Raw genomic sequence first — 23,320 nt, 5'->3', positions numbered from 1 at the left:
TAAAGACAGAGATGGATGGAGATGACTTCACCTGACCGCATTTCCTTGATCTTTTTAGAACTCTCTCCCCATCTGCCTTAAATGTGCCAAAATGTTGCTCCTGGTAATTGAGAGAGCCCAGTCAACTAGGTATGTGTGCCACACCCTGGTTGTTCCAAGGACCTGGATTTGGGTTCCATTTTCCTTCTTTAAGAGCTGCATTCTAGCTCTTCCACTTCCCTCCATGTTTCCCTGCACCCCCCTGCAACCTCGTGATCCCTCCTAGAGGAGCTGGGAGGGGGTGTGGATGGAGCCCCATGCACACGCACACCTGTGTCTTGTGTGTTGTTGAGTTGAGAAACAGCAGTGGGGGAGGCTTGGCAGGCAAGGTGGCCACGGGCAGGCCAGTGATGAGCTGGGGAGGAGAGGGGTCTTTTGTACATTCACACGGGAGACTGGATGCTGGCGAGGGATGAAAGCTTGGCTGAGCCTGAGCTGTCTGGGTGAAGTCTGGTGGAGGCAGCAGAAGATTGCTTGTCAGAACCGACTGGTTGGACTCATAACCTCCCTGCTCTGTCCACCCCATGCCAAGGCCTCTGCCTCCAAGAGAGGCACCCCATGCTCCAGTCTGCTAGCTTCATTTCCTGGCCAAAGAGGGAGAGGAGGCCTACTTACCAAGGGCAGCTGTGAGCTCATGGGAAGAGCAGTGGGCTCAGGGAAGTTGGGATCGAGTCCTGCTGGAGATTCCATTCGAGCTTGCTTTCTTTGAGGGCAGAAGCACACACAAGCCAAAAATGGACAGATAGCGAGGAAGCCTGTGGCCCTCAGGGTCAGTTTCCCATCTCTTCAGTGAGGATTACAGCACCCACCACACCAGGCTATGAGAATGAATCAGAGATAACTTCGGCAAAAACAAACACCCTGCTTGGCACATCCTGAGCCCTAAATGACGGCTGAACAGTACAGGGTGGAGAGCTGCAGCCACACTCACTGGACTGGACTGGAATCAACTGGTCCTGTCTTTATTTTAAAGTTTGATATTTTGTTCACCGTGGATTTTTCTCATTAGTACAGATTTTAAAGTATTTCATTACAATACTATGCATCTTGATTACTGAATTTGTTTGTGAATCCCTTAAATTTTGTGCTTGAGGTGCCTGACTGGCTTGCTTTCTTATAATCAGGTCTCTTAATTCTCTGTGCCTCAGGCTCCTCTTCTGGAAAATGGGAATAATAATGTCACCTACCAGATAGACCTGTGCTGAGGGTGAAATATGTCAAAACATGTTCTTCCTCTTTATCTTCAGCAGCTCCTTGAAATGAGTAAGTACTCATACACCAGGTATGGTGCTAGTGATAAAGAATTCGCCTGCCATGCAGGTGATTCAAAGAGATGTGGGTTTGATCCCTGGGTGGAGAAGATCCCCTGGAGAAGGAAATGGCAACCTGCTCCAGTATTCTTGCTGGGCTAATCCCACGGAGAGTGGAGCCTAGCAGGCTATATAGTCCACGGGGTCACAAAGAGTTGGACAGGACTGAGCACAGCACAGCAGTGGATATTACCCATCATTCCGGGTGTTGCTGATGCTGTCCTTAGAATGTTAATCATTCTATCAGCCTGCAGAGAGACCCTATAGATGAGAAGGTCTCTGTTGAGGGGGAGGAGGATGAGCCTCATGGATATGGGTCAGATGAGGGAGCCCTGGATTCCCAGCAGGGGTGCCTGGGGGCTTCTCCAGAGATGGGGGCAAACATACAGGGGAGAGGCAGCCCCCACTAGAGCCCCTGCAGAAAATGCTGGCGGTGCAACTGCTCTCTGGAGACGCCACGAGTTGCCTCCGCAGCTATTCCTTTCGGGACTTGTTTAACATTTCAAACAAGAATAAAATAAATAACTGCAGTGTTTATGGAAACCCAAGACAGAAATGAAGACGACTAAGGAGAAAGCGAAGTGGAAGCAGGCCAGGAGGGGGTTTGGAGGATCCCCCTTTCCTTGGAGTTAGCAGTTTTGTGCTTCAATTTGTCAGCCTTTCTTACCACACCCGTGCATTTTCTCCCCTAGCAACCCCTCCACTGATACGCATAGATTCAGATGCAGACTCGTGGGCGGGGCATGCATGCCCACGCGTGCGCGCATGCACACACACACACACACACTTTGTTGGTCAATGGACAAAGTGGGTCCTTTCAGATCCCCAGGGACTTGGAGCAGCTTCCCTGTTCCCAACTCCATAGTCCCTCCATCCCTTGAGCCACCGGGCAGAGGAGAGAAGATATTTCTCATTAAACCCAGGACCATAAATTTGTCATGGTTCCATTTTTTTCTGGTTTGAGTCGTCTGTCTGCAATTAACTAACTACAGGGGTAGACAGTCTAACGACCTCAAGGGCAGGAGATGATGTCGCTCCTCCATCCTCACACTCCTGGAGAAGGATCTGCTCTGTACACAGCAGAAGAAATACTGGACACAATCCTTCTCTTCAACTCACTCACGGAGATGAACCACAGCCTTAGAGATGCACAAAAAAGCTTACAATACAAGGCTGACTCGGAGACTGGGCTGCTCAGAGACCATTTCAAGGAGAGCATGGTGTTTACTGTCAAGTCTGAAAAGTGAGTAATGGGTTGATATGGTGCTTTCCTGGTGGCTCAGATGGTAAAGAATGTGCCTGCAATGCAGGAGACCTGGGTTCGATCCCTGGTTTAGGAAAATCCCCTGCCTGAAGAATTCCATGGACAGAGGACCCTGTTGGGCTACAGTTCATGGGGTTACAAAGAGTCAGACATGACTGAGCGACTAACCTTTTGGGTAGGGATAGATATATTTGAGGAAGTGCCAAGCAAATAGCTGGTTGCAGAAATGATGGAACATGCTTGTCCTATAGTTCCTTCAGTATCGTAGGAGGTAAGACCAGAGTGTTATTTAGCTGGGGATTTCCTTCAACTCCTCCAGTCTGGCTCTCCACTCTTCTTTATCCTGCTCTGTGGCCCCAAGGCTGCTTCTGGGCTATACTAATGTGCTTCTCCCTTGCCTACTGGTTCCTGATTGGGGCTAAGGGATGAGAAGGGTCCTGGGTATATCTTCCCTAGGTTCCCCCCTTGCCAGGTTGCTGGGACAGCAATGCTTTCTGACAGCAAGGGCATTCATAAGCTGATCCTGTCCCTGTGCACCCAGGAATGGCAATGCTTCTCTGCTGGATGTTGTCAGAGACAGCAAGAGGCTTCATCATCCCTTGTTGATTTCCTTTAAACCTGTTCTATCTTGTAGATAATCCCTTCCTTCAACTCTGTACTGTGTTCCAGCCTACAGACTCTTTCTTCCTAATGCGATGGTGGCTGATACAGAGACTTTAGGGCCACTTGGTTGAGACTACTAAATGCTGAGACTAGAGGCAGTACACCGGAGCCACTTCTCATGGTCCTTGCTTAGCTCTGAGTATGTAACTGGGCAGCACCCTATGGGGGCTTCCAGGGACAGGCCCTTTCCCGGTAAGATAACTGTCCTTGATTCACATTTCCTGAGTTGGGTTGCAGGTGTGAAAATCTACCAAATGGAAGATGTTAACCACTTGATGACCATGAACACACAGCCCCAGGTCTCCTGGACCCTAAGGGCTGATAAAGTTCACCCCTGTGACACCACCCTATTTCCTCATCATCAGCCAATCAGTCCATTGTTCAGGATCTGATCCTGTACCCTCTGACTCCCCACTAACACCCAACCAATCTGGTTTTTAAAAATACTTTGCTGAAACCCTTGGGGGAGCTCAAGGCTAAAGAGCATGAACCGCCTCATCCCCTTGCATGGCTCTGCAATAAACTTTTCTCTGCTCCAATTTCATTTTGGCCTCAGTGTGTGTTGGCCTCATGAACTTGCATTAACAGGCACAGCCATGGGTACTCACCACATGACCAAGCCTATGGAGAACTCAAAACTCCTAAAGCTGATTTTCAAATGAGACCTTTGGAGCCATCCTCCCAGGGGAATAATCTAGGCCAGAGAGACTGCTGTGGGGAGTGTGCAAGCAGGCAAGGCGGGAGACGATAAAGCAGATGGTGGTGCTCCTCTGGCGGTGAGCAGGCCAGCCCCGTGGTGGTGAGGTGGCACTCAGATGCCCAGCCCTGGTGGTATTCTGTTCTCTAACGTGGCTGCTTTGACTCAGCACTGCTGGGAGCCGCAGAGCATTCCCGTTTAGCATTTATGAACTCACAAGCTCCCGAGAAAAACACCAACAAAGGGTGCTAAGTTCCTCTAGAATGGCTTTTTAAATTATTTTTTTCTTTTTTGAAAAAAAAAAAAATCATGTTTCAAATAAACCCTAATTTATTGAATTCAAACATAGAGGGGCAGCCCCACCGCTCAATCCCATTTCACCATTTCAACTTGATTTGAGACAGTTTTGAGAATGAGCAAAAAATCACAGTGGGAGAAAACTCCAGCCCACGGCCACAGCTTTTCTGTCATGGCCCAAGTACTGGCTTCTCAGACCAGCCTCACCATATAGATTCACAGGTGGGGCTGGCGTACCAGAGGCTTCAGGGCTCAATGGAACGAGCCAGAGACACAGCATCTCAAGGTACAGATTCAAATTCCAGCTTTCATGTTCACTAGCTTTGAGCTTTGAGGTTCCTTCCTCAATATGTCTGAGTTTGGGTTCTCTCTTTTATAAAATGGGATGAGGGGTGGACCTCACTCACTCTTTCCTTGTGGTGGATAAATAAACGGTAGCTGAATGAGAATAGGAATGATACATATACACTATGGAATATTACTCAAATGTAAAAAGGAAAGCATTTGAGTCGGTTCTAATGAGGTGGATGAAACTAGAACCCGTTATACAGAGTGAAGTAAGCCAGAAAGAGAAAGACGAACATCGTATATTAACACATATATAAGGAATCTAGAAAGATGATATGGACTACCTGTGTGCAGGGCAACAAAGGAGACACAGACTTAAAGAACAGACTTTTGGACTCAGTGGGAGGAGCGGGCGGGATGATTTGAGAGAATAGCATTGAAACATATACATTCACATATGTAAAATAGATAGCCACTGGGAGTTTGATGTATGATGCAGGGCACCCAAAGCCAGTGCTCTGTGACAACCTGGAGGGTTGGTGGCGGGACTGGGGGTGGGGGTGGGGGTCAGTGCAGGGAAGGAGGTGGGAGCGGGTATACGGGATAGAGGAGATGAATGTATGCCTATGGCTGATTCATACTGATGTATGGCAAAAACCATCACAATATTGTAAAGTGATTATCCTCCAATTAAAATAAATAAAGTTTTAAAAAAGTAATAATTAAAAAAAAAGAAACTAGGAGAAATGGAGGCCAGAGAAATAAAAGATTTCCATGTTGAATCAAATCTTTCTTCACTGTAGTAGGAGATCTCCCTGAGGGATGATGGTAATGCTCTGTTTATTTTTAATCTATAGTAATATATACCATATTTAATATGGATCACATGGCAATTTCATTAGAAAAACCTAGTTATTTTATGCAAAAATAAGTTCATAGCACACAGCCTCTCTCTCCTTGCCAGACCACCTGCCATGCCTAGAATGAAGATAGGCAGTATTCTTACCAGCCATTGGCATTTTGACCTGGCCATCTCCTTCCTGGAATCCCACTGCTGTCCAGGTGTCTGAGTCTTTGCAGTAAAATCAATTAAACAAACATGTGTACTGAGTCTGGGCCAGAATCTTCATGTGGTACTCCCATCATTTTTCAATAGCTCTTTTCTTTTCTTTTCTACTCCCGATACCTCTTAAAGTAGATGCCATTGCCCTTCTTTTAGAGATCAAAAAAATTAATATATGTCAGATAATAAATGACCTAGCCTCCAATCCCCAAGTGAGATGAGTTCCAGGTTTTTCTCACTATATCACCAGAGTTTCCATAACTGATCATAAGACAGATAGTTTCTCCAGTCTAGTCCATTGAACTCATAGCTCACTCCTCCCCCTACAAGTGAAAAAAATTCAATGTAGTAGACTGCAAGTTCTTTACATAAAAACAAAACAAAAAACAGCTCCATTCTTGTAGCTGCCTTTGTGATGCTCAGTCATGTAGGACTTTTTGTGACCCCATGGACTGTAGCCTGCCAGGCTCTTCCACCATGGGATTTTATAGGCAAGATTACTGGAGTGGGGTGCTATTTCATCCTCCAGGGGATCTTCCTGACTCAGGGATCGAACTGGCATCTCCTGCATCTCCCACATGGCAGGCAGATTCTATACCACTGAGCCACTTGGGAAGCCCCATTCTTCTAGCTAGAAACTGGATAAAAGTTAGGTTATATAGTAATAGGTAACTCATCTTTATTTAGTGTTTACTATGTATCAGACATTTGTTTCAAGCACATTTTATGTGGATTATCTCATTTAATCCTCAGTCTAGCTCTATGAAATAGTATTATTACCCCCATTTTAAAGATGAAAAAAACTGAGGCTTAGAATGGTTATGGAATTTACCCATTTCCTACTGCTAGTAGGGTGCTAGCATTTGAGTCCTGGCATTTGCCCTGACACTGTATTGTCAACCACTCCACTATGTGCTATAAGGTGGAGATGATTTCATGTGGGCTTACTCAACTGTGCTTTTGTTAAGAGTCCTATGAAATCCATGGTCTGTATCCGACATAATCATCCATCAGTTCACCCAAATCACAGCAATAATAGTTAGAGCTCCTACTTACTACATGCCTGTTCAGTAGCACACACCAGGACCAGAAAGCATTTTGTTTCTCTTCATGACAAGCTTATAAGGAGTCTTAGCCCCCATTTCCCAGATTCTCTGTTCGAAGTCAAATGGTAAGGAAATGGTGAAGCAGAAATTCCAACTCAGTAAAGCAATTATCCTTCAATTAAAAAATAAATTAATTTAAAAAATTAAAAAAGAAATCCCAACCCAAATTTGTTTTTTTCTGAAAATCTACATGGTTGATTTGCATCTTAAAGAATATATTTTTTCTGTGTTCTTTAGTTTCCAAGTGATTGGTTGTTAAAAACAAACAACAATTTTGAGTGTAAAATAAATTCAATTAACTAATGAATAAGGGCACTGCCCCTTTCATACATTTATGAGACACCCCAATATTAAGTCAATCAGTAGCTTTCTTTCTGTGACCTCTCCCTTCCAAATATTCTTTGTTATCTGAATGTCTGCCTTAGTTACATAAAGACTTGGCCCTGCCCTGTGTGTCTCTCAGAATGGAGCCTCTTCTCTGGATCAGATCCTGGGAGGTCCTTGGTGAGTATCTGTGGATGATGCTGATACGGGGATATAACTATAGAAGGAAGTCCTTGCAGTCCCAAAGGTAAGACCCACAGATCAGAGCTCTTTGCATAAGTCAGTCATCCTTTCCCAAAGTTATGCATTTTTTCCCCTCAAAGCAATGATTCTAGGCACAGTCCTCAAAGCAAATAGTTCTGTTATAGTAGAGGTATATACAGCCAATTTTCCTATCTGTTTGTCAAGCACATTAAAAAACTTTGGCTGCCAATGAAGGGCCTTCCGTGGAGCTCAGAACTCCAAGTCTCTGTTCCAGGCTTCTGGGATCAGGCTCCTATGTGATGTCAATACCCTGAGGCTCCCCAGCTAACTCCCAAATGTGGGCAGTTGGAAGAACTGAGCTCCAGTGGGCACTAGTTCACAGTTGGAAAACTCATTTTATTCCCAAGGGTTCTTTGGAAGCCTGGATCAGTATGGATGTCAGGTCCCTCTTAAGCCTGAGATAGAACTGAAAAGAGATGAGTGGACAATGATGGAGGTGGAGAAAGTGACAGCCTTTAGGAAGGGGTGGAAAGGAAGCCAAAAGTTTATGTAAATCTGCTTCCGTGGCTATGGGATTCCACTTAGTCTATTTATTTATTCAACTTTTTGTCCCCATCATGACTGGGTGGGAATAAAAACTATTTAGACACTAAAATAAAAATTGAACACAGTTCATATTTCAAATCTCAAATTTTTTATGAAGTATCAGGCAGCCTCTTCATCATTCTCTACCTCATTTTTTCCCCTATCCCTTTTATCCTCCCTTCCTCTTTCTCTCCCTCTTATTTTCTCTTCACTCTTCTTGGTTCTTTTCCCTATCTTTCCTTTTCAATAGTAAATAATTTAGAACCATCATACTTACTAAAGTTGCCATTGCCCATCTATTAGCTACTAGAGATGCTCCCAAGATGGTGGGAAGGTTAGGTAGGAAAGATCTAGATGATACTGGTTTCTTTCAAAGGAACATATTCATGGTAGACAGGCATGCTCTGGACACATTGCCTGTCTGTACAACTAGCCTTGATTGTGCATGGTCTTTGGAGGCTATGATGTCATGTTTCCTGGCAACATCTATCCTCTTTCCCGTCTTCCGGATAGGAAACCAGTGCTTACTCCAAGTTGGGCTGAACTTTGTTCTTTGTAACATAAGTATCTCCCTCTGTCTGAGCTGAAAGAAGGCTAGGTTCTTGCCTGAGAGTTGTGGCAATTGGAAATTAATGTGAGAACATGCACCTTCAGGAGCATTGGGAAGGCTCCATAATTCCTGAAAGCATTATTTTTGGAAGATTTCTGTGTGCCTTCTGTACTCTACTACGTCCTCTCCCAGTCCCTTGACTTTTGAGTTGATATCAAACTTGGCTGGCGAGTTTGCTGGCAACTTTGTCAGATACTAATTGAACCTTTCTCTGAACTTCTGACAGTGAGCATATACGTGGGTGACCAACCCAACCCCCAACCTGACCTAGCTGAACCCAATCAGATGTTTGCTTTTTGAAAGAATCTTGAGGAACGTGTCAGGAATTTTTAATGAATCCTCTTTATTCTTCTCTCTCCCCACTTCCTGCAAGCGTTTATTACTAAGTTAAGTTTCAGGAACAGTTTCTATCAGGCCTAATGCCCTATGCTCAATAACAGTCTGGGCTGGTCTTGGGTTGTTACTATCCTATCTTGAAGTATAGAACCCTGGTGAGTCTTTCCTTAACTTCAACTTGGTTTTGTTTTAGCCCCAGTATTCAGAAGGACTCACTTGCAGAGACTTTCCCTGGTGGCTCAGATGATAAAGAATCTGCCTGCAGTGCAAGAGACCCAGGTTCAATCTCTGGGTGGGGAAGATCCCCTGGGGAAGGGCATGACTACCCACTCCAGTATTCTTGCCTGGAAAATCCCATGGACAGAGGATCCTGGGGGCCTACAGTCCATCAGGTGGCAAAGAGTCGGACATGACTAAGTGACTAACATTTTCACCTTCTTCATTTCTTTTAGCTCTAAAATTCAGCAATTCTGAAATAATGAAAGATGACTAAGTGAACATACCGGTCTCTCTGAATCTCTGCCTTGAGAATCTCAGTTGCAGCTCTTGAAATCCTTATTCAGCTTAGTATTTAACCGAGTCTCCTGTAAAGCCATGTCATGCTTAGGGCTTTAATTTTGTGGTCTGCATCTCAGTAGAAAAGTGTGAGAAATAACTTCTTCCACTTACTTTATCCCCTTAATCATATTGTTGGCAGTGTCATCAACTCCTTTCTAAGCAACTAGGGTTCACAACAGAATGATTCCTCTTCAGTGCCAATCTAAACAAGTGTCATCAACCCTCATCCTGCTGCTGCTGCTGCTAAGTCGCTTCAGTCGTGTCCGACTCTGTGCGACCCCATAGACAGCAGCCCACCAGGCTTCCCCGTCCCTGGGATTCTCCTGGCAAGAATACTGGAGTGGGTTGCCATTTCCTTCTCCAATGCATGAAAGTGAAAAGTGAAAGTGAAGTCGCTCAGTCGTGTCCGACTCCTAGCAACCCCATGGACTGCAGCCTACAAGGCTCCTCTGTCCATGGGATTTTCCAGGCAGGAGTACTGGAGTGGGGTGCCATTGCCTTCTCTGAACCCTCATCCTAGGAAGTATTAAAGACAGAAGAGTCCCTTTGTGATTCTGAGTGGCTTTGTGACTTTCTTGGGGCAAGTGTTGGTCTCAGGCTTGTGTTTCCTCGTCATCCAAACTGTGGGTGGCCCATGTTCCACCACAACCATGGTTGTGATCTCAGAAGATTCACTCAACTTTCATCATAAAGCAATAATCAGGCCCAGTTGTATGATTCACAAAGGGTCCCCACAGTTGTCATTACATCTGATCCTCTAAGCAACCGTGTGAGCTCCGAGAGGCAATGGATTTTGATATCAGACAACCAGCAACTGATGCCTCAGTGTGTGAAGCCAAGTCCTGCACCACATGACCTCTTCTTGATACTAGAGTGAATAAAACAGAACTAGGTAAGTGTGTTTTCTGCACAAAGTCATCTGTTAAAAGCATGGACAAGACTCTTGGGTTATCTGCTGTGCCTCATTTTCACTTTGCAGATAACTGAATGCTGAGAACACTGTCTTTATAAACCGAGGAATGTTGTACAGGGTGAGGGAAGAGCAGGGCTCTGAAGCTGGACAGAGTTGCTGATCCTCTCGCTGCCTTTGCTGCTCTTGTTGTTCAGTTGCTCAGTCGTGTCCAGCTCTTTGTGACCCCATGGAGTGCCGCACACCAGGCTTCCCTGTCCTTCACTGTCTCCCTGGAGTTGGCTCAAACTTATGCCCATTAAGTCGGTGATGCCATCCAACCATCTCTACCTTGAGCAAAAGTGTATTTTATGGATACTGTATTAAGTGTTGACTATGTGCTCGGAGCTACACTAATGCTTTATACTATACCATGTAGCGAGCCTCTGAAGCCATGGGGTATTTGCACAACCTGTTCCCTGTGCATATATACCTTGTAACTGGAAAACCCTCCGCATATATACCTTGTAACTCTGTCCCCTTCACGCCACATCTCTAGGAATGTCACACATTCAAAAAGTACTTCCCTGGCCACTCTAAATGGCTCATACCCTTCTACGATCACTCTTTCTCCCTCTTCCATGGCCTCATTTTTCTTTATAGTGCTCAACATCATTATAGTCTGTATTTGTTCATCTGTGTAATATTTCTCCTCCCACCAGAATATGAACTCCCTGAGAGCAAAGACATCCTCCCAACCCAACACCACTCCCACCCACTGTATTTCCAGCCCCTTAAACAGTGCCTGGCACATCCCATTTTATGAGGAACCTGAGGTTCTGAAGGAGTGAATCATTTGCCTCAGGTGACAAAACAAGCAGGAGGTGGAAGAGAGCCATGAATTAGGGAGTCGGACTCAGGAGTCCTGGACTCAGATCCAGCTTCACCGCTGAGTCTCAACCTCTTTAAGTAAATTATAAAGTGCTTGGGCTGCATGGTCCATCCACTGTCCTGTCAGGGCCTTCCAGACCAAAGTTAAAGGACCCAGCTCTCTCAGCCATCCTCCTAATAGTGACCTTGCTGCCCCTACCCTGCCCCCAGGGAAAGGCAACTCTGTTTCAGCTTACATTCCCTTCTCTGTCTGGCTCATCCGCATCATCTCCCTTCCCACGGCACTGTTTATGCACACGGACCTGTGTTGATGCATATCACAGACCCCTTAGTCATTGTTTAGCCATCACACTTTGCTGGGGTAATTTTCCATTCCTCTGTTTATATTCTATCTGTGCTTCTCTCCTCCGCCTCCATTTTTAAGGGCAGAGAAAGACATGTTCAGTAATACAAGCAATAATAGTTATAATTAAGATGGAAGCACTTTGCCAAAAGGAGGATTTAGTTGTGATTTGTTGAATTCCATCCTGAGTGGATTATTTAAGAGTGAATTTAGGGCTCTTTTATGAGCCTTTCTGAACAAAGCAGTCTTCTGACGCTTCTATCTCCAAGGGCTTTGTGCCAGCCTTGGGGGGTGGGGAGTGAGCACAGGAGGGCACATGTTTAGCAAGGCCTGGCTGCTGAAAAAGCTTAAAAGGAGCCTTCCGGGGACATCCAAAAAGATCTTGCAGTGTTTCTTTTCTGACCCCATATCTTCTCCTGTGCTTGGTCATTGCTTTCAGTAGAGAATGGGGCTAAATACTCTATGCCTCCATATGAGAACACATTTCTAGCTCAGCTTCAGTCTGAGTGCTCCCTGATGTGGATCTGGAGTAATTTTCCATGCTCTGCTTGAACTCATTACTTTTCCCACATCCTAGGATGGGGCACACAAACCAGACAGGGTAACAGACCTAGCAATTAAGGGAAAGGTGTCCTAGATAAGAGCCTGGTAGAGCTGGGCTTTGCGGGTGGCTCTTTGGTAATGACTTTGCCTGCAATGCAAGAGACACAAGAGACATGGGTTGATCCCTGGGTCGGGAAGATCCTCTGAAGGAGGAAGTGGCCACCCACTTCACTATTCTTGCCTGGGAAATCCCATGGACAGAGGAGCCTGGTGGACTACAGTCATTTGAGTATGAACCTGAGCTTTACTCCTAAGGCATCTTTTCTTGCAATCCCACTCTCCAGCCATCTGGAGTCCATATCAAGCTTGTTCAGTGGTTGTATGGGGACGTTAACAGTGGAGACATGGTAGAGCGAGAAACTGGAGGGGTATTTGTGGATGCAAAACCTGTTCAATTTCAGCTGCATAGCTCCTGGTCCTCCTTGGTGCCTCAAGGGGCTGACCGTTTTCAGATTTCATTTCCAGGCTCCCAGAATCACGTGACTTCCAGCTGAGTTCAGCCAGTAGAAGGCCCTGGATGCAGTTGGGAGGGAGGCAGGAAACGTGCCTTGTTGTTTCTTCCTCACCTTCTGCATCTTGAGGTTTCACCAGTAGCAGCTGCCTGTCTTCCTGGACTCCAGATTCTACTAGACAAGTATTCTGTGGTTCCAGCTTCTGTCTGGTGACCCCAGCCCTTGGGTTCTGATGGTCCTATCTCCTCCTTTGTCTGTGCCGCCCACAAGAGGCAGCTGCATCTTGCTGTTATTACCTTCTGATCTGCCTCATTATCCCTTGTCTGACTGTTAGCTCTTCTTCCATGTCCTGGCTAACTAATTCCTGGTCCCAAAATCCCTGTTTTAGATCCTCAGGTATGACTTTCATTACTTTTGGTTGAACACTGATGGATACAGTGAGGTCTAAATTTAGGAATGAAGCTAGGTGAGCACTTTCTTTGTGTCAATTTTTGTTTCCCCTTATCCACAGAAGACATGAATGATAAATATGAACTCATCACTATAAGGTTACACAGTTGTGAAAAGGTCTATGCTTTTATTTTATTTTTTCTCCCAACAGAGTTTGATGAAGCAAAATACCAGAGGTTGAAGTAAAGGCCGTTTAATAATAAAGAAGCGTAGGGAAAAAAAAAAAAGGAAAAGAAAAGATGGCTCGGTCTCCTATTTTCTCCTCTTTCTTTTGAAATCAGTCTTTTTCACTCTGTGTTTTGAATATGGTTCAAACTTTCTCTTCTGTCTCCAGCCCTTGATTTGAAAAGAGAGGGAGAGGGAGAGAGAAGTCAGCCCAGCAGGCAGCAAACCTAATGTGCAATCATTATGTGTGAACACTGTGTGCTTGGGTGAGCTGGAATTATTCATCTGAGAAGACGTGAACCCGACTTCACTTATTTGGGCTTTGGGATCTGACCTCATTGGAAGCTGAAATTCAAGGGAAAAAAAGAAGGGCAACGGGGGCGGGGTGGGGGTGCCAAGGAGAGGGAAGCAGGAGATGAAGCACATTCTCCCTTGGCGATGGGAAGTTGTTCCTTTGTCAGGAAAGCTGTTCACTTTTGAGGGCCAGACACTTTCTTCATACTCAGGTGTGAAGCTGGCTTCGGAAGTGAGTTTAGCTTGCCTGTGTGCTTTTACAAATGTGTTGGCTGCTCAGCAAATTCAGTATGGAAACCTTTTAGGTAAGCAGAAGAGAAAATTATATTTTAGGAAGTTCACTTAATAGAAGGTCAGAGTACAGAATCAAGAATGAAAAAAGGAGATTCTATGTTCTGGGCTTTCAAAGGGTGTGTGTGTGTGTGTGTGTGCGCGCGTGCGCGTGCGTGCATGCGTGTGACACACACTAATTCAGACCAGCTGGGGTGATCTCACAGGGACCCCATGAGCCAGAGCTGTCGTTTCTCCACGGAGAGCACATCTCCCCTGGAAGTGTGTACTCAGGTGCCGTTGAAGGGTCTGAGGTCATGGCTGTGGCCCTGGCCAAGATCCTCCCAGGCTGCGGCCTCTGCTTCCTCTAGAGACTGTTGGTTAAGAGCCATCCTTCAGAGGTCAGAGCCAGACCACGAATGCAATGTGCATGAGGACAGCATGAATTAACCTTGGAGGCCAGGGGGCCTTGTTAATCCAGACATTGTCTTTCTTCTTGGAGAAGCTGGATGTCTCTTTCCTCTCTTTCCTCTCTTTCTTCTTCCCTGGCCTTTGAGACCTTGAGCAGTAAATTTCTCTGGGGTGAATTAAGAGGAACTTCTTCAAAGAGGCAGGGATGAGACAAACCTTTCCTTGGACCATGCCTCCATTCTGCTTTTCCAGAGCTCTGGTGGGCCCTGGATTCATCCAGAATCCAGGGCATTGTGCTTTCTAAAAAGGCCAAGAAGACCCACTTATGTTGGAACTAAGGACAGGAAGATAAAGTAAAGGAAGAGAGATTTCTTAAGGGGATACATTACAGGCTCTTACACTAGGAGAGGACTAGAAAGGTCGCTTGGTTCACTACATTTATTCAAGCAGTAAAAACTTCTTGAGATTACCAAAGGGCTCTGTACCCTGAAAGAATTTCTCTTGGCTTCTTCTGTCTACTATTATATCCCAGGTTAAGCTTGGGAGATGGGAGGGGAGGTGTGGAATCACCCCAGGATTTCAACAATACAATGAGCAAATGTAGAAAAGTACTTGTGTATTTGCAAACATTTCACAAATGCTGTGTGTGTGTGTGTGCTTTTAAATTGTGGTCTCTCTATTTAGAGAATGGTGGGAAAGTAAGGGAAAACTTACCGAACACCTACTATGGACCAACTCATTTAGTCTAAGGACTTTTCACAGAGGCAGAGAAAAAGAGCTATCATTTTCTGGGGCTACAGTGACCACTGAATACTTGAAGAACTCTGCAGCTCAAAAAGAATCAGAGAAGGCTTATGGCATTGTTTGTGAATTAAATGCCTGTTTGTGAAAAGGCAGCTTAAACTAGTGAAGTGGGCTGGGTGGGGACTGTGGCAGAATGAACAGTACGTGTCCAGTCTAGAGGGGAGGAAAGGGCCTGCTTTCCTCTAGGTGTCAGTCCCAGGAGGACCGTACATCCGTAAGGCCAGATCTTGAGACATTTCAGAGCCAGAAAGTTGGTATTCATGTAAAATATTCTGATTTCATATGTTGGTGACCAATTAAAAACATTAATACAGTTGACAAGAATCAAACATGCCTGCAGATAGGGTCCTTCCTGCCATTTTTTGTCTCCACACTGATGATATTCAGGCTGCCCTGTAACAGTCTACTCTGTAATAGAAATTGTTTTCTGCCTTTAAAAAATACTGTTTTTCATGGAATTCAAGAGGGATTTTCTGGATGTTGGGGAAAGAAAAATTAGTGACATGATGTGATGCTGAGGTTTCTTTTATTTCTTGTGGCTTATGGTTGTCATCCCAATTCCTTGAGAAACTTAACTTCTGAATCTTGCATAGTATGTGTCACAGTGCTGGGCAGAAAGAGGGCACAGACTAAGCATATGTTAATGAAATAAATGTGGCTTTCCTCTAAGCTTAGCTAAATGGAGGAACTGGTACACTTAGGGTGGGTGAAAATGATCTAAATTGTTGGCAGTCAAATATTTCTGTCTTTTTTGTAATTCTCTGAAGCTTGCATTAGGTATCTACTGCTGGGTAACAAATTACTTCAAACCCAGGTGCTTAAAAGAACAGACATTGTCAGTTGCTTTGTCTGAAATGCATATACGTGGAGTATAAAAAAAGTGGTACTGATGAATATATTTGCAGGGCAGGAATAGAGAAACAGACATAGAGAATGGACTTGTGAACACAGCAGGAAAAGGAGAGGATGGGACAAGCCGAGAGAGTAGCATCAAGATAGCTGGTGGGAAGCTGCTGTATAACACAGGAATTCATCTCATTGTTCTTTGATGACCTCAAGGGAGGGAACTGGGGGGTGAGAGAGAGGCTCAAGAGGAAGGGGATATAGGTGTACTTATAGCTGATTCACTCTGTGGTACAGCAGAAGCTAATACAACATTGTAAAGCAATTATCCTCTAATCTAAAAAAAAAATTAAAGAATAAACATTTGTTAGCTTACACTTTCTGTGGTTCAGGAATCTAGGTACCTCTTAGCTGAGTACCTCTTCCCTAAGATCTCTCATAAGTCTGCAAACAAGAGATTGGCTAGGGCTGCGGTCTCATCTGAAGGACAGACTCTGAACTCACTCACATAGTTGTTGGCAGAACTTGGTTCCTCATGGACTTTTGGACTGAGGGTTGTTTGTTTCCTATTGATCAGGAATCTCCTTCAGTTCTTTGCCTTGTGGGCCTCTCCATAGAGCAGTTTCTACAAGGGGAATTGGTTTCCATTAGAACAAAGAAGCAAGAGAGAAAGTAAGGAAGTGCAAGATGGAAACCAAAGTCTTTCTTTTAAACCTAATCTCAGAAGTCCCATCTCATCACTTTTTCCTATATTCTGTTTATCAGAGGAGAATCACTAGATGCACCTCACACTCCAGAGAAGGAAATTCTGCAAGTCACAAGATTGTCATAGTAACAGAGCCATGAGGATCCTTCCCTGATCCTTTCTTCTTGCTTATTTCTTATCCTTCCTTTCTGACCTAGAATTGCTGTGAGGTCCTGGGAGTTTTCACTCAACCTCTTCCCTTTCCTCCACAATTCCAGGATTCGTAGACATTTTTTTTCCTTTTCGTTCAACTCAATTCCATATAAAAAAAAGGCCAGAGAGACAAATCAGTTTTAGAACTGAAATTCAAGTAGGTTTTGGGGGAGACATGAGATGGATCATGCTCATTGTAGGAAGAGTGGATTCTGAGTCAATCAAGCTGAAAAGTTTTTCTGCCTGGTGTTCAGATCAGATGATCTTGGTCCTGTAGTGACTGAGGGTCTGAGAAGTGGAAGACAATGTTGTCACAGTGTGTTCTCTGTTACATCTTTGGCATCAGTTAGTAGAATGGGTGAATATAAGCAAAGCTGGGATCAGAACCCCAGGATGAATCTTTCTTGAGAAAATCAATGGGTCTGAACAGAGTAAGGCCAGGAATCTGTGTCAAGCGATATGAATTTATGAATCTGATGTTATTCCAAAAGGGAAGAGAGTAGGAACACCACTGGCTGAAGTGGCCACCAATACCAATATTCAGGCATTCTTTTCAGGCAGGACTAGTACTTTGATTACTGGAGGTCCAAGGGACAGGCCATCAGTAAGAACAGGCAGAAAGCTGGCTGTGGATGGCCTGGCAGGGACTGAATTAGAGGTCAGGGGCAGGGCATCCCAGTTGCTAATGAGACTGGGCTTCAAGGAAGGTTCCCTGGGGAGACCGGGAAACAAGCCTGGATCTCAATCACTGTAGATGAATACACAAGACAGAGAGGCAGCTTAGGAGAAAACTAGGGCTTATGACAGAAGTCTGGTCAAGAAATAGGTAAGAACCTGATTATTGGGGAGCAAGGTAGTAGCCCCAGTCAGGCTGGACCAGTAGCAAGACAACAGAGTGGACAAAAGTTGACCACTGCCAGCAACCAAGGTTGGTCTCAGAGTCTGGCATGGGACTGAGACTACTGGTTGAGATCAGGCAGTCTTGCTTGCCAGGGGTAGAGTAATGCAGGAACCCAGAGCCAGGAGAGACATTAAACCCCGGCGACCTTGTGACCAATTGCACCGAATACCCTCTGATACCTCATGGGAAAATCAGACAAATGCTGTTCTGAGAGGCAATTAGGTTTCATGATTTCCTTCCCTAGTCGAACACCAGCATGAAATTGGAGGCTCTGATGCTTCCAAGCACCCATCTGCCTCTGTTCCTTTTCCCTGTTGTGAGGCAGGGTGAGCAAGAGGACACACGGGACAGAGCGAGGGGAGTGGGCTGGGGATGGAGGGGGATTGTGATAGACACGGTCTCCTCTGCCTCCTCACAAGCCACCCCACCATCTCTGGAATATTATTCTTCCCCTCTTTCTGCCAAGCCACACTCTCCACAGGGCATGAACATTTAACTCTACTTTTGGCTTTTCCAGAAATCTTCCCAAATCTTCTGTTTTCCTCATCCTTCCTCATCTCTTCCACACCACCCACGGCCCCCCGTCAACATCTGGCTTTTACTCACCATGTGTCTAATTATGCGAGTAAATTTGTTTCCTTTCGCATTTTCCCAACCTGCCTGTATTTTCCTACCCTGTCTCCCTCTACCATGGGATGGAATACTACTCCCCCTGGATAGAGTCATGGTTTTCCCTTCTTAAGTAAATCCCAAGTGCCTAAGCTGAGCTCAGCCCACAGTAAATTCTCCAGTAACACAGTTTAATGGACTCCCTGGTTGAAGCGGGGGGAAAAACCCACCAAAGTGCCTTTCTGCATCTCTTCAAATGCAAATGCTTGATTTGCATTAAGTTTCTGGGCACAGGAACTTCTGCAAAATTTGCAGCATTTACTGTCCGGTCCCCACTCCTCTAACGCTTGTGCTTTATCGCAGAACCAAATTAGGAGTGGCTTAAAGGTAGTGGTCAGAACACAATGTTTCCTACTGCTCACTGAAACATGCACAGTATGGGCACCTCGTAATTGCTGAAGAAGTCCTTGCTGCACGAAGTGGAATTTTCCTAAAATAAATACTTTGTGCCTTAGGACTGCACTTTCATGATAAAACAATCAGGAGATTTGGCTGAATTTTCCACTATTTAACTCGCTATGTTGAGGTCATGTAGAAACAACCTTTAAGAACACAATGACCTTTAAAAAAATCCATCTCTGAAGTCAGGCTTTGTTACTAGTCTATGGACAGATCACTGCTTACGTTGTACACTTTCCTCTGTTCTTCCCAGGGTGAGGGAAGATTTTTCAGGGCTCATCTGACTCTAAAGTTGAATCATAAAACTGGCCCTTTTGAACTATATCTCTTGCAAATTAACTGATTTTTTTACTTCCCCTTGGGGCTTCCCTAGTGACTCAGACAGTAAAGAATCTTCCTGCAGCACAGGAGTCCCAGGTTCAGTCCCTGGGTCAGGAAGATCCCCTGGAGAAGGGAATGGCAACTCACTCCAGTATTCTTGCCTAGAGAATCCCATGGACTGAGGAGCCTGGCGGGCTACAGTCCATGGGGTCCTAAAGAACTGGAGACGACTGAGCAACTAACATTTTCACTTTCCTAGGATGAAAAGAAAGCCAAAACAATCAGTGATACTTTTTCACGAGGGTCAGGGATGCTTAAAGAACACCTTGCGTCAGTCCTCAAAATCTTTTCTGAGATTCTCTAAGGCAGGGGTCGCCAACCTGCAGGCCACGGACTGGTACCTCCTGTCAGATCATCGGTGGCCTCAGACATGAAGTGCACAATAAATGTAATGCTCTTGAATCATCCTGAAACCACCCGGCTCAACCTTGCCTTTGGAAAAGTTGTTTTCTGCAAAACTGGCCCCTGGTGCCAAAAAAAAGTTGGGGACCACTGCTAAGGTACTGCTGGTCTGACAATGGATGGGGGAGGGCAGTGAACACAGGGAGGTCTTGCTACATCAGAATGCACTTGGCTCTAGCATGATGCTCACATGCCAGCTCTGTGGAGTGAGCAGATTAAGTGTTGGGGAGAAGTGGAGGCGCTGAGAGTCATCAGAAATGCCATCCTTGGCTTCTGTCCCACCTGAGCGCCTCACCCTTTCATGTGAGCAAGACATCAAATCCTGCTGTTTGCGTTGGCTCTGCCCTGCTCCATGATTTCAGTTCCTTGTCTCCGTCCCCCGATGTGTGGGCTCATTTCCGTCCTTGGAGCACTATTGTTTTTCTGACTTGAGCAGTTCATCCAGAAAAACCTCAGTAATAGGGCCTTTGTATCACTATTTACTTTTCTAATTATGTATGTCTTTCCCTTCCCCAATGGTTGAAGATATCCAACTGCAATGGAAGTAACTTCATGGGGAACAGTAAGAGCAACAACAACAAACCGATTCACTCTTCTGGGTGGAAACATGCAATTGTACCCAGAGGGGTAAGGAAAAAGCGGCTCATATTTGGAGAAAGAAGTTGGAATGAGGGAGTGAGAGCAGACGGGCTACTCTGGTATCTGACTCAAGGGATATGAGAAAATAGGCAGTGTGCTAGTTAGAAAAGTAAAGCTGTGAGGCCAGGTCCTGGAAAGGCCTTGGCACAGAGTCCCAAAGGTCTGGACTGGCTGGGGTCCTCTTCTGGGACTTTTGATTTACTCTCCCTTCCTCACTCTTATAACATGGTGCTTTATTACAGCAACTGAATCCCAGTACTCTGGAGATTCTTGAGGTGCTAGTAGCTGCTCTTGGAACTGGCCTTGCCCCACCATCCTAGAGTCAGGCTGGAACTTTAGGAAACTGGCTTCGAGGATGAACCTAGGTTTCAGCCCTCCTTGTTGTGAGCTTGAATTGAGGGTTGATGTAGATCCCTCAATTTAAGGATGAGACGGTTGAGAGGTCGCAAAGAGTTGGACACGACTTAGAGACTGAACAAGATATCCCCAGTTACAGAGGTGATAGGCAGGATGATGCAGTGGGTGGAAGCTTTACCCATAACAGTGATGGAAACCCCAAAGTGTGCTGTGCAGGCAACCCTATTCAGAGCTCCAGGACCTGCCGTGGAAAAGCTCTGTTACATTCCAGAGTGGACACCTGTTGTGTTTGCCTCCCAGCAATCATCTCCCTACTTTTACTGGTACATCACGCTTATTTTCCTTTGAGAAACTATACCTTTTCTATTCTCAGGTTATGTGAAATCCAGGTAAGGTCATATGATTCCTATCTAGCCATGATGCTGGCTCTACTAATTGGCTCAGGGATGGTGTACATAGATTTGTCTATTGCAAAGTTGGCCTTGGAGTTGTGATGTTGGGGATAAAAAGATTTCTGATGATATTTTTTGAGTGCTTGGGTCAAGCCATGCATGAACTTTTCAAAAGCATGACTCGGTGACTGTCCTTGTTCATTTAACTCAGTTTGAGTTGAATTTCTATCTCTTGTAACTGAATGAGTGACATGTTCATGTTAAATACCAGCCCATAATATAGTCTATTCCCTTTTCCAAGCTGGTTCTCCTTCTTTCACGGAGCAGAAAGTAAGTGTTCCATACCCGTTAGACTCATGAAAGAGCCAATGAGCAAGAAGTAGAAGACATGAGAGCTAATAGTTGGACTGTAGTTTTCTTGGTTCCACTGACTTTATTTTGGCTGTGGTCTAGGAAGTGGAATCCAGGTCCTTTTAAGCCCTAATTTAATTGTGGCTCCTAAGGGAGAATTTCAGATCTTAACCAATCTCCAGGGGGCCTAAGGGAGGGTGGGTGGTTCCTGTAAGCCCTCTGTGGGAATTCCTTTTGAGTACTGGTTTCAGAGTGTACAGCCAAATAGGCAATTGGGTTAACAAGGGCCAATATTTTTTTCTGAAGGCTACTGAAGGCCCCAGATAGAAGCAATTCACACCCGAACATTTTTTACTATCATCTTTCAGAGGCTAAGTTGACACCACAACCGATGATCCCCAGGCTGAAAGGAATGGGTAACCTTGGCTGTGATGTTTGGGTATGCTGCACTTTTCAAGATTATAGTACTGTTCAAATTAACCTGTTGGTATGCACCTTTCCTCAATAACATTACCTTGAACTCCGAGTGAGAACAGTGCAGGACGACCCCCAACTTGACGACTGGCTATATTTCAAAAATCATCTCTAAGTCTGAACATTTCCTCAAGAAAACAAATTTCAAGATAGTCTAAGGTCCAACATTATTAATGGTTATTAGTCTCCTAATAGTGCATTGCTTCTTGATGAAGATTTCTCTGATTATTTTAATCATTTAACTGTTTTCCTCTTATATGCGGCACAAATGTTATGAGGCTTTTAAAAACTTATTTCTTAAGTTTAAAAATCTTCTACTCAAGTAATTGTACTACCTGAGAGTGTTCAACTTATTTCTATCATTTGTGTGTGTGCTAAGTCGCTTCAGTGGTGTCCAGCTCGTTTTGATCCTATGGACCATGGCCTGCCAGACTCTGATGTCCGTGGGATTCTCCTGGCAAGAATACTGGAATGGATTGCCCTGCGATGCTCTAGCAGATCTTCCTGACTCAGGGATCAAACTCACATCTTTTATATCTCCTGCATTGGCAGGCAGGTTCTTTACCACTGGTGCCACTGGGAAGCCCCATTCCTATCACTGCTGCTGCTGCTGCTAAGTCACATCAGTCGTGTCCGACTCTGTGCGACCCCATAGACCGCAGCCCACCAGGCTCCCCCGTCCCTGGGATTCTCCAGGCAAGAACACTGGAGCGGGTTGCCATTTCCTTCTCCAATGCATGAAAGTGGAAAGTGAAAGTGAAGTCGCTCAGCCGTGTCTGACTGTGGGACCCCATAGACGGCAGCCCACCAGGCTCTCCCGTCCATGGGATTCTCCAGGCAAAAGTACTGACTGGGGTGCCATTGCCTTCTTCCTATCAGTATCCGCTAACAAATGAAAGTAGAGGCTACAAGCTGTACATTGTTCTGTTTCTTAACATTGTTTACACTGTGTCCCACATAGTAGGTGCTTAATTGATGTTTATTCAATAAATACCCAAATGTTCCACCGTTTATATCTTTTACCCTCTTGTGGAAAACATGGTTCCTGGATTCCAGTTTGTGGTTTGGAAATGAATTGCCTCTCTTCAGTCTAACTGGTCCTCCCCCAACATTCATCCAATGAATAATTGCTAGGTATTTTTCTAAGCATCATACGCTATTCTAGGACCTGGCGACCCGAAAGAGAGTAAGAGTGATTCGGCCCTTGCTTTCAAAAAGGCAATAATTTCAAATCACGGAACAGTGGACTGCAGGTTTAGGTCTCTCCTGCTCCAACTGAACTGATCCTCAGGGTAAAACAGCTTGCCCAGGTCCTCACAGTGACTGAAAGAGGATGCTGTCAGGAGTTATTCTCTCATATCATCATTGTCGGCTTGTGGCCAAGCTTCTCCCTCCCCTGAAATGTTCTCCTACATTCCTCAGAACCTCCCTTAAGCCTTTGCCAAGACTTACTTTTAAAAGCTACCTGTTTTCTTTATTTACCTATTTTCTCATTTATTTGTGAATGTTTACTCCTAACCTCTGTAAATAGAAAGTCATTGTTAATCTTGCCCCCTAGGAAGCTGACACAGTGAGTACCCTCCGGGAGGTGGGAATCAGGACAGGTCAGTTAGGATCCCAGAAGCTCTATATCCTGGGTGGACATAGGATGCTTCCTGAAAGGAGTGGCTATGAAGATTGCCTCCCCTCAGCCAAGCA

Source organism: Bos grunniens, chromosome 2, assembly GCF_055505025.1.
Source record: "Bos grunniens cultivar Pamir isolate PY7600 chromosome 2, Bosgru_T2T1.0, whole genome shotgun sequence".
In the NCBI taxonomy this organism is placed as follows: Eukaryota; Metazoa; Chordata; class Mammalia; order Artiodactyla; family Bovidae; genus Bos; species Bos grunniens.
The sequence above is the reverse complement of the archived record's forward strand: the minus strand, read 5'-3'. Positions refer to the sequence as shown.